General features: G+C 34.0%; 2 long non-coding RNA genes across 2 annotated transcripts; both read left to right on the top strand.

Moving 5' to 3' along the window:
- The first annotated feature begins 302 nt into the window (after window positions 1-302).
- LOC140021795 (uncharacterized) lies at window positions 303-1,617 on the top strand. Its single transcript, XR_011825777.1, has 2 exons — window positions 303-464; window positions 1,389-1,617. It is a non-coding gene; the product is annotated as an uncharacterized lncRNA (long non-coding RNA).
- A 5,290-nt stretch (window positions 1,618-6,907) lies between these two features.
- Window positions 6,908-8,222, top strand: LOC140021597 (uncharacterized). Its single transcript, XR_011825487.1, has 2 exons — window positions 6,908-7,069; window positions 7,994-8,222. It is a non-coding gene; the product is annotated as an uncharacterized lncRNA (long non-coding RNA).
- Window positions 8,223-9,460: the final 1,238 nt, after the last annotated feature.

The following is a 9,460-nucleotide window of genomic DNA, read 5'->3' as shown; positions in this document are numbered from 1 at the left end:
TTAAAAGTGGAAATAAAGTGAAAGGTAATAGTAACTAATTAACAAATAGATATATAAGTGGTAATAAAATAAAGTAGCGACGACGAGAACGATAATAATAATAATAATGAATAATTATAAATTATAAATATGTATAGTAAGATAATACTCAAGATAGTAAACGGGATTATGAATAAATTATTTCATTTTAAATTAGGAAACTTCACAAATGAACACTTTCCAAATTAAGAAACTTTCTAAAAATAGAAACTTTCCGAATTAGGAAACTTTCCAAAAATAGAAATCGTCCAATTTGAGGGGAATGCTATTAGGGTCTATATAATGGTCTAGATATGAATCTTGTACTTACTTAGAGGTTGTATATTTATGCATTTATAGGAAGTAGCAACTAATTAGGGAACCTATGCATTTGATAGGTACGATACAAGGATCTAAGGTAGTTCCACTCGAGCAGCCAAACAAAGGTAGGTGGTACTTACCCTTCTGAGATTTCAAATGTGCAAAATGAGATCCTTGTTTTCAATACTATTTTGTTGTGTTGACTCGAAAGGTGTTTGATTAAATGCTTTACTTGGATATTTATGAAAGCTATATTTTACCATACAAAAATGGACCGTGTGACTTATTTGAAAAGTTTTGATATGCTGTTATATACAAAATGAGCCGAATCTTTTATGAAAGCAAAGATTTATGTATATGATATATGAAATGAATTTTGACAAGTAAAGCTCAGAGCAGTCATGGAATAGACGGTAGGGGCTATAGTCCTGTCTAATCGCCATGGTAGCCTGGTATAGAGTCCGGCCGATTGGTAAGGTCATGGTAGCCTGGTATAGAGTCCGGCCGATTGACAAGGTCATGGTAGCCTGGTATAGAGTCCGGCCGATTGACCCAAATATGAATGAGACCAATCGGTAGTCATGGAACTTATTGATCGCCCACCTAGAAGGGGTTTAATCTCTAGGCTGAGTACTCAGTAGCCGGTCATTACATGTATTTGTTATGAGCTGATCTGAAAGAATGATTTATGAGCTGATATGGAATGATTTATGAACTGATTTGAAATGAGGCTTATGAACTGATATGAGTTGAATTACGAATATATATGAAGAGATTTGTGACTTGAGACGAAATGATTTATGACTTTACAATTTCTCATGTCCAACTATCAATAAGATGCTTTTAAATTGTTTGTCCTTATTTACTGCTGGTTGCTTTACAAATGACGTTGCTTTCAAAATTACAGATGTGAATGATATGCAAACGATTTGGGTTATACTTATATTTGTATATGTATCTATAAAACCAAGAGTGCATGGTCCAACAGAGGGGTAAATATGACCTACTGAGCGATGTGTCGCTCAACCCACTTCTTACCATTTTTGCAGATTTTGAAGAGTATGAATTGGTTTACGTAGAAGACCCTGACGATGACTTTTATTAGCATTAGATGAATAGAAGTTGGCAGGCTAGCTACCTCTAGTTGCTAGTCTTATTTACTTTTGTTTCCGCTGTTTCAATAAATGTACGAACGTCTTGAATATTCGTGGACTTTCCTTGATATGTAATATGTACCGCACTTTATTTAGTTAAATTATTGAGTACTGTTAAAGTAAATTAGTTAGTGTAGCCTTGTATTCCTGAGTGGGACTTGGGAGTACGGTGAATGTCATGTGACGGGCACGTGCGGGCTCGGGGCGTGACATTTTTAATGGTATCAGAGCTTAGGTTATATGGTCCGGAAGCATGTGAAATGGTTTTTGAGGTATTAGGGGTTTTTAGAATTGAAATGAGATGAAAAGAAAAAGAGGATTAAAGGAGATAAGAGATTCATGTGATTTTTAATGTTATCAAAGTTTAGGTTATGCGATCTAGATGTATGTTGAATGATATTTGTAATATTAGTGATTTTAGAAAATGGGAATGAGGTTGGATAGAATATTGTGAAATAAGAGATTTTCATAATATTTAACGATAACAGAGTTTGAGGTACGATTTACTCTTTAGATGAAGTATATCCTAGGAAATGATCAATTGTGACCAAATAAATAGGCTTGAAAATTTGCATGTGTGAATAGTTGAAATGGTACAATTGGTGTTTATGATGTCCTTTTATTGGATGTAATTTTGGTAGTACACTCTACGTTTAAGATGTCGGACGTGTAGGAAATATTATGTGTATTTGAAGTATTGTCTATTGGAAATTAAAAGGTAATGGATAAATAAATCAAAAGAAATAAGAGATTGCTGTGATTTTTTTTTTAGTTGTATCAGAGCTTAGGTTTTATAATCTGAAAGTTTCAGAAATGATGCTTGGATATTAATGATTTTGGAAATGGAATGGAGATGCCAAACGATCAAGAGATTCCTATGATATTTAGTAGTATTATAGCTCAAGTTGTAATAGTTGGAAGTAGGTATAAAGATACTGAAGATATTTGTGATTTTGAGAATTGGAATGAAATGGATAAGGGATTAAAAGAAAATAAGTGACTCCATAGCATTTAATGGTATTAGAATTTTATGTTACGAATTTACTGGAATGACCTCAGGTATTGAGATGATGATTACTTTTAGTAAGTAAGTGGTGACTATATATATATGTTAAGTTGAAAAGGTAACCAAGCCCACCTACTAGATATGATTGACACTTACAAAAAAAAAAAGAATAATAATAATAAAAGGGTACTTAGGGTGTTCTTTTTGTAAGTTTTGATCTCTATAGTACATTTCAAGTTTATCATTTAGGATGTCAGATCTATGGATAATCTTATGTCTAATTGAAGTCTAGTATAGAGAAAACTGAAAATATTGAGGAAATTAGAGTGCGCAACGAAAGTATGAATGATCAACAGTATGATGTCATCGAACGCAAGCAATACACGTTGGATCTTGGAATTTTGTTGACTTATTTTGAGGACTACGATAATTAGATCTAATGCTCAAGACATTTATTAAACTAGCTGATATTATTAGTTTTGGTATTATTACATCATGATCAGGCAATAAATATTTTATAAATTTCTTAGAATATATAATTTTACATACTTTTTCCCTAAAAATGAATAAACGGTGAAACTAAAATTTTATTTGCACAAATAGTTTTAATCAAAATTTTTTCTTAAATATGTACCTTTACCTTATAGTTGCTTGGTAAATATAGTTTCTAAATATATATGTATATATATCTATATAAAAAAAAAGGACTAACTATATTGAATAATTATATCCTACAATCTTGTGCAAAATATTTCTTTTTTTATTATACCCACCCAATCTCAAAAGAGCTTTAGATAAAAGTATTCTACAAAGAAAAAAAAATATATTTTTCCTTATTGTATAGAAAAATCTAACAATAATTCTTGATAAATTCTCTTTGTACCCTAAATTCTAATGCTGTAAGAAGTATAGTTAGTTGACTTATGTATTTCAAACACTTTCAGTTTCTAAACCTGTATGAGTTCGAAATTCTATACATAGATAAATATTTTACCAAAGTTATGATAAAGTTATTATATTCAAATATGAGAATTTGACAATAATTTTGGTATAAAATTTTCTAAATTTTTGTATCATCGAGAAGTTTGTGAAATGATTTTGAGATATTAATATTTTCAAAAATTGAATTGAGTTAGGAAAAAAAAAATGACCAAAGGAAATAAGATTCCCATGGCATTTAGTGGTATAATAACTTAGGTTATAAGATCTGAAAATAGGAGTGATGCTATTTGATGTATTATTGATCTCTCTGGAATTTGAAATTAGATAGATATGAAATTTGAGGAAAATAAGGGATTTCCATCACCAATTACAAATACAGTGGGCAGGAACCCATATATCAAGATAAGGATTATTTTATGATAGTGAATAAGTAAGTTGTGATAAAATGTGTGACAAAAGAAAAAATGGTACTGTTAGTGTTTACGGCATCCTTTCTATAGGTTGATCTCTATGGAGCATTATAATCTACTGTTTAGAATGCGGGATTTGTGAGAGAGATTATGTCTATCTAAGCTATATAAATATGAAGATAAGAGGTATTGAGGATAATAAGAGTGCACAGCGGAAGCCTGATTGAATTAAATGAGGAAATCCAATTTAGATATTGTAGGAATAATTCCCAAGATGTATTGCAAGAGCATTGAAATTTTTGTTAACTTATCTTGATATTTATGTCTTTTAGGTTTCGAGGACGAAACCACTAAAAGGGGGAGAGAATGTGATATCTAGTCTAAAAATGAATTGTGAAGTAGTATCGGACTAAAACCCTAAATTCACGTCTAGATTTTGGTCGTCTTACCAAGAGATTATAGGGATTGATATCTAAGATTAAATACCGCCTTATATCCCCAAATGAATGGATAGTCAGAAAGAATTGTACAGATATTAGAGGACATGCTAAGAGCTTGTATTCTAAACTTCTCGGATAGTTGGGATAGGTTGGTGAAACTAATGGAATTCACGTACAATAAGAGCTATCATAGCAGTATAGGTATGACATCATTTGAAACGTTATATGGATGAAAGTGTAGATCCCCTTTATATTGGGATGAGCTAGGTGAGAAGCTGATCACTAGCCCTAATTTGGTGGAACAAACTTTAGAGAAAATTAAGATTACTCGGGGAAGATTAAAAGTAGTTCAAGACCGAAACAGGAGTTGGGCGGATTCAAAGAGGAGACCTTTAGCGTTTCAACGGGAAGAAAAGGTATATTTAAAAGTATCCCCTACCAAGGGAGTGATGAGACTTGGAAGAGGTGGCAAGTTAAATCTGAGATATGTAGGGCCTTACGAAATACTGAATAGAGTTGGACCTCTAGCGTATCGACTGGCTCTCCCACCTGCTTTGTCAAGGATACATAATGTGTTCCATGTCTCCCAACTGAGAAAGTACGTATCAGACCCGAGTCATATTTTGGAAGACCAACCCTTCGAGGTGAAGAAGAACCTATCAGTGGAGGAAGTTCCTTTAAGGATCGTAGACCGAAAGGACCAAGTTATGAGGAGAAGAATTATACCCTATATCAAAGTGCAATGGACGAACCATACACCACGAGGGGCTACGTGGGAGTTAGAAGAGGACATGCGGAATAATTATCTATATCTGTTCGATCAAGGAACGTAAGTTTCAGGGACGAAACTTTTTGTAAGGGGGGTAGAATGTGAAACCCGCGATTTTTGGCCCCTATTTTGTTATGGCATTATTGTAATTTTTCCAATTAATTAAAAAGATAAAATTTGCTAGGTAAAAGAAAAAAATAAAGTAAAGTAATTGTAGGACGGGCTAATGGGCTCTAATAAAGTAAAAATCTGACTCAAGCCACCTATTAGTAAGTATTGCTAGGGTTAGAATTTTACTAAAACCCTAGACAGAAAAATAACTCTAGTCTTACCTCTCTTTCGTCTACCTCCCTAGAGCAAAAGCCGTCAGAGAGGAGAGAAGGAGAAGCAGGCAACACCGTCAATCGATCCGACGACTAGGCACCTAAACCTGTAAGTCTCGAGTTCACACAAGAGAACCTCTCTTTTAAGTTTTAATAGTTGTATCAACTGTTCTAATAATTTTATGGGCATGTATCGTTGCTATATAGGTGTAGATATGTATGTTTTGATAAGATTCGTATCTGGGTTAATAGGAATAGGGGGGTTGATTTTAACCCTGATATTATAGGGTGTTTGAATCTGTTTAAAAAAAAAAAAAAAAAAAAAAAAAAAAGAAAGGGAAGAGCAGCGGCGGCTGCCACTGCTCTGTTTCGGCCAGGCGTTGTAGAGGCAACGCCACAGGAAGAATTCCAAGGGTTGGCCGAAAGGCCAACCCAAGACAAAACAAAAAAAAAAAAAAATTTGAAAGACGATGTCGCCAGCACTTGCTGGCGACAATGGACATAGGAAATGGTTGGCCTTTTCGGCCAACCAATGGAGGGAATGTTGTTGCCAGACCTTGGTCAAACAAATGGTTTCTGACGACCATGGTCTAAAAGGAAATGGTTGGCCTTCTGGCCAACCATGGCTCTCACCCGAAGAGGAAAAAGGGATAATTTAGATGTTAACCAAATATAAAATAAAATAAATAAATATTTAATAAATAAATTTTGAATATAACTAGTCCATTTTTATAGGTGATCATGGGTATTAAAATTCAGGACCCAATTTAAAGAAATTGTTAGAATTCAAGTATTGGTCATGTAAAACTTTTATTTAATTAATTACGTCTAAGATATTTAAAGAAAAATCTAGGATATCTTAATTTAGCCTTATGAGGTTAATGTAGATGAGGTGAGATAAATTCTAAATTATTAAACGAAACGTTTAAAATAATAATAATAATAATAATAATAATAATAGTAAATAATAATGCTGACGATAACACTACTATTAATAATAATCATAATCATAATAATAATAATAGTAAATAATAATTAATAAACAATAATAGTAAGGATAATAACAATATGGGCATGGAGGAAGTAAATTAAGGATATAAACAAAGATACAAATATAATACGAGTGGAATAAACTAAGACAATAATAATTATAATAGGTCAATATATATAGATATATATATATGTACATGTATACATAAATAATAATAATACTTACACATGCTTAAAAGTGGAAATAAAGTGAAAGGTAATAGTAACTAATTAACAAATAGATATATAAGTGGTAATAAAATAAAGTAGCGACGACGAGAACGATAATAATAATAATAATGAATAATTATAAATTATAAATATGTATAGTAAGATAATACTCAAGATAGTAAACGGGATTATGAATAAATTATTTCATTTTAAATTAGGAAACTTCACAAATGAACACTTTCCAAATTAAGAAACTTTCTAAAAATAGAAACTTTCCGAATTAGGAAACTTTCCAAAAATAGAAATCGTCCAATTTGAGGGGAATGCTATTAGGGTCTATATAATGGTCTAGATATGAATCTTGTACTTACTTAGAGGTTGTATATTTATGCATTTATAGGAAGTAGCAACTAATTAGGGAACCTATGCATTTGATAGGTACGATACAAGGATCTAAGGTAGTTCCACTCGAGCAGCCAAACAAAGGTAGGTGGTACTTACCCTTCTGAGATTTCAAATGTGCAAAATGAGATCCTTGTTTTCAATACTATTTTGTTGTGTTGACTCGAAAGGTGTTTGATTAAATGCTTTACTTGGATATTTATGAAAGCTATATTTTACCATACAAAAATGGACCGTGTGACTTATTTGAAAAGTTTTGATATGCTGTTATATACAAAATGAGCCGAATCTTTTATGAAAGCAAAGATTTATGTATATGATATATGAAATGAATTTTGACAAGTAAAGCTCAGAGCAGTCATGGAATAGACGGTAGGGGCTATAGTCCTGTCTAATCGCCATGGTAGCCTGGTATAGAGTCCGGCCGATTGGTAAGGTCATGGTAGCCTGGTATAGAGTCCGGCCGATTGACAAGGTCATGGTAGCCTGGTATAGAGTCCGGCCGATTGACCCAAATATGAATGAGACCAATCGGTAGTCATGGAACTTATTGATCGCCCACCTAGAAGGGGTTTAATCTCTAGGCTGAGTACTCAGTAGCCGGTCATTACATGTATTTGTTATGAGCTGATCTGAAAGAATGATTTATGAGCTGATATGGAATGATTTATGAACTGATTTGAAATGAGGCTTATGAACTGATATGAGTTGAATTACGAATATATATGAAGAGATTTGTGACTTGAGACGAAATGATTTATGACTTTACAATTTCTCATGTCCAACTATCAATAAGATGCTTTTAAATTGTTTGTCCTTATTTACTGCTGGTTGCTTTACAAATGACGTTGCTTTCAAAATTACAGATGTGAATGATATGCAAACGATTTGGGTTATACTTATATTTGTATATGTATCTATAAAACCAAGAGTGCATGGTCCAACAGAGGGGTAAATATGACCTACTGAGCGATGTGTCGCTCAACCCACTTCTTACCATTTTTGCAGATTTTGAAGAGTATGAATTGGTTTACGTAGAAGACCCTGACGATGACTTTTATTAGCATTAGATGAATAGAAGTTGGCAGGCTAGCTACCTCTAGTTGCTAGTCTTATTTACTTTTGTTTCCGCTGTTTCAATAAATGTACGAACGTCTTGAATATTCGTGGACTTTCCTTGATATGTAATATGTACCGCACTTTATTTAGTTAAATTATTGAGTACTGTTAAAGTAAATTAGTTAGTGTAGCCTTGTATTCCTGAGTGGGACTTGGGAGTACGGTGAATGTCATGTGACGGGCACGTGCGGGCTCGGGGCGTGACATGCAAGGACTTCTTCCACAAGGGTTGTTTGCAGAAGTGGTTTGACAATCAGCTACTTCTTGTCCTCTTTGTCGCTCGATATTATAAGTGGCTGGGGTATGAGCATTTAGCAACAAGAATATATGACAGGATACAATCAATTGCTTTTTGGCCCACAATTTCGTTATCTTCATCCTTTTTTGAGTTCTTCCTCTTTTCTTTTTTCAAGATTTTTGGAAGATTCATCAAGATCTGTTGCCTACTCGTGGTTTGTAGTATTTCTTTTCTGTTATATCATTGCTCTAACAGAAGAGAATTTCTTCCAGAAGCCAATTTATGGTTGCCCATACACGACTGACTTGTTCTTTTGCATCACAATTGTGTAATGCTTTGTATTACTTAACGCAAGTTTTATTATCTGCTCAACTGAAAAACGGCAGTTTCATTTAACGAGAAAATAGACAATGAAACCAATAAAAATCGATGCTAGACGTTTATTATGATAGCTCACAATCACAGTAGCGCAACCAAAGCACAAATGGAATTTACGCTACTGAACAGTAATTCTATCACGAGTAATGTTTACCACGCACTATGAAAGAGTAATGTTTACCACGCACTATTAACTAGACAGATCAGTAAAGAGGAAAGCAGGACATTCATCGATTTCTTTATTTAGCTTCTTCTTCTCCCAGTGAGCTGCTGAGGAAGGCAAGTAATTATACTGCTAATAATGATTTCAGTAACTGATGGAATTCGAGGACACCCATTTCAGGAATTTAAGCTTTTGGTGCTCCGCTTCAATGAATTCCTCGGCTTCCTCATTTACGCCTTCATCGTAAACTTTGTTATTGCCATCTCTGGTGTACCCTCTGCCATAGGGACCATAAGCAGACCAGGCATCTTTTTCACCGCGGGATCCATTACCAGAGCTGGTGCGCTCCGACTCAGGGGCTCTCCAGGAATCCATGGTTCCCAACTTTTCACTTTCAGACCTGACTGCCTCAAGTCCATGGGAGGTCAGCTGAACACTAGCATACGGAGGAGCATCTGGAAGCTTATGAACTTGGCTGGCAACAGTGGGATTGGGATCGCGTTGATCGCGACCCTTGGCAGACCACCATGGACAGCTTGTTCCCTTCATTTGTTAGCGCGTCTTGATGTCTAGGCAC

This window comes from Coffea arabica, chromosome 11e (assembly GCF_036785885.1).
Source record: "Coffea arabica cultivar ET-39 chromosome 11e, Coffea Arabica ET-39 HiFi, whole genome shotgun sequence".
Classification (NCBI taxonomy): domain Eukaryota; kingdom Viridiplantae; phylum Streptophyta; class Magnoliopsida; order Gentianales; family Rubiaceae; genus Coffea; species Coffea arabica.
Note: the sequence above shows the minus strand (reverse complement) of the source record. Positions and strands in the feature narration are given on the sequence as shown.